Consider the following 3,127-nt stretch of genomic DNA (forward strand, 5'->3'; position numbering starts at 1 on the left):
TAACAGTGTTATGCAAAAGTGAATATGCACGATGGCATAGCAGACCAAGTGTTTCAACTAGCCTATTACAAGGCGCTTTGATGCACAAAAGGATAAATTGTTTAACACAAGAGTTGCAGTATGCAGAAGTTAAACCGGCCTCCGAATCGTTAATTTTCGCCAGGCTGACTTGACGGTTGTGGATCATCCTGCGCCGGTTCACCCTCCTCCTCTCCCCCCAGCGGCTGTAAGTCAATTGTTGTCCAGTCAATCCCAGTTAAGGCTTGGAAGACAGCTTCATCGCTTATAAGGGTGGACAGTTCAACATCAGGGGCATAAGTATGCGTACGGATTGGCGGGATAAGATTCTGCACATCATAATTTGGCGCATTTACCCGTTTGTTGTCGGCATCGTAAATCGTCTCGTAATAAGAAAGATCAGTTTCTTCAGCCAATTTACTAGCCAGAGGACGCATTTCCCTTGTCAAAGCTCGGAGGTCATCATTGTCAAAATCTGATCCGTCCTCCTTTATGCTCGGGTAGCCATTCCCTACATTAGCCGGGTCAAGATCTGGCACCCATGCCTTAGCCCGGGTTAGCGCGGTCAGAGCTCCCGCCCTTGCAGCTGATCTTTTTAACTCCTCAAACCGGACGGGCAGCATGGACAACCTCTCTAATGTCTCCTTGATCAAGGTTGGGGCGGCTAGTTATGAGAGGTAGTATAGATGATCCTTTGTGTGCCAGTATATAACTGCTCTATAAGAGTATAGGCAGCCTTCAATTTCTTTTGCATATCAGATCGAAGATGGGTAATGCGAGATCCTGCATCATTAGGCATGTTGATAAACCGGAAATTTATGGGATAATACATGCTCAAAGCTTACAGTAAGAATACTTACCAAACAAAGCAGTGGTCATGGCATTTGTTTGCCACTTTAAACCGGTCAAATCTTCTACCACCGGATTAAGAGCTGCTTCTGCATCATCAACCTTCTTTTGGAGTGTGGCTTTTTCTATGTCCTAGTCCGCCCACTCCATCTTGAAGTTATCTTTCAGTTTCTCCATGGCTGCTAAGGCACTTGTGAGCTCCTCCTTGACTTTGGAGGTTTCTGCCTGTTGGGACTTGATATTTTCTTGAAGATCAGCGGTTTGGGATTCCTTTTTGCTCAGCTCAGCCTGTAAGAGATATACATGTTATGAGTTGACAACATATATTTGAAGTACCAAGCACATAACAAGTTATACACTTGGCACTTGGGGGCTAATGTCGATTGCTTCTTATCCAAATTTTCTTGTAAGTCCCAAGATCAATTCAAGTATTATTCTTGGCACTTGGGGGCTAATGTATATTTGCTCAATAATACAGTCTCGGTTCATCTTGAAGAGATAAACCGACCCTTGGGGGCTACACAGGCAAAAATGGAAAGATCAATATTCTAAAAGTCCCAGTTCATCTTGAAGAGATTAACCGGCCCTTGGGGCCTACGCAGGCACAAGTTAAAGTATTACGAAGTCCCAGTTTACAATGGTATTATAAACTGGCCCTTGGGGCCTACTGGAGTTGATATTAGAAATTGGACACAAGGGAGAAAAAATTATGCAGAGTTAATGGTATTTACCTCGTACCGCTCCTTCATCATGTTCACTAAACCGGCTTCATAGTCGTGGCTTGTGTACAGGCGGTTTAAATACCCAGAATGGATGTCTTGGGCGTTGAGGTGAGCATATCTAGACAAATCAATATTCCACTTGCCCTTGTCCATAGCAGAAAATTCCTCCTTGGCACTATGCTTTGATAAAGCGACAGGATTGCCAGGGGGTGTGGCCAACGCTGGTAATCATGATATCATCTGTTTAATCACCAACCGCTTTGACTGGGCTTGGCAGTTTATCCGCAGCTTTAGCCGGACTGGGTGGATCAGCAGCATGACCTGTAGGATCATCTTCCATCTGTTCGATAAAGGTGTCATGATCTTGCGGTGGTGGGTCATCAGGAATAGCATCAGGATTTAGTTCAAATTGTTCTGGAATTTTCTCCGGTTCAGCGGCCGGGTTATCATCAGCCGGTTTGTTCAACCTGGCCTTCTTGCTGGGTTTGGGCTTGGCACTGAAAAGAACAAGCACAAGGTTGGTACAGTGAGTAAAGCAGAGAATATTAAGGGTTAGTTTAAACATTCTTACCCAGGAACCGTTTTAAGGGTTGGTAGTTGCGTCTCTGTTGATTCGCCAGAAGAAGAATGGGAAGTTCCCTGATAATTTGAATCAGATGGTGTAAGAGGTTGCCGGAAATAACCCGCCTTAGGATAATGTGGGTCAGGAGTATAAGAGACCTCTGGGCGGCACTTACGAACCGGCGTGTTAGGTAAACCGGAAGAGGTTTCCACATGACCGCTCTGCCGGGTTGTACGGCGAGCTTCGTGTTGCTTTTTCTTCAAAAGAAAGTTTGGATCCATATGAGCTAGAGGGTGAGAAAATCCTACTTTCCGGTTTGCTTGACGACTTTTCGGAGTTGGCACAGGTTCCGAGTCGGAGGAAAGAATAATTACCTCTACGTCACCGGCTTGACTAGCCTCTGCGTCCTCCTGATAATAATCATTATCAATAAGATGAATGAAGATGGAACCAAGTGAATCAATTTCTACCTCTGACTCGTGATTCTCATCATCGTCATCAAAGTTTAAATCGGTGGAGTCGGCGGTTTTCTTTTTGGCACGCCTCTTGGTGACATTCGTCTTGACACGAGGTGCCTTTGCCGGTTTATCTTGCAATTTCTTCTTCCAGAACGGATCATCGCCCTGTCAAAGATTGATGAAAGTTATAAGGGAAGATTATAAGGGTCGGATTAAAATAAGAGTTATGCAATTCTTACAGCTGGCGGTTTATTGGAAACGCAGAAGGGAGTAAGCCCTGTTTTACTGCAGACAGCCACCGGTTCATCGAGTATCTTTTTAACAGCCTCTGTAATTTCAGCTTCGGTTAGCTGAATGTCGATACGCCGTTGAGGATCTTTTAAGTGCCATGTATATTCGCACATTAAACCGGGGCGACGGCTTAAAGGCAGGATGCTCCAAGATATCCAGCAGCGAACAAAGTCAACATCTGTTAAACCGTTCGCAACAAAGGCTCTGAGCTTTGAGAGTTGTGGCGC

The sequence above is a fragment of the Aegilops tauschii genome, chromosome 4 (genome assembly GCF_002575655.3).
Source record: "Aegilops tauschii subsp. strangulata cultivar AL8/78 chromosome 4, Aet v6.0, whole genome shotgun sequence".
NCBI lineage: Eukaryota > Viridiplantae > Streptophyta > Magnoliopsida > Poales > Poaceae > Aegilops > Aegilops tauschii.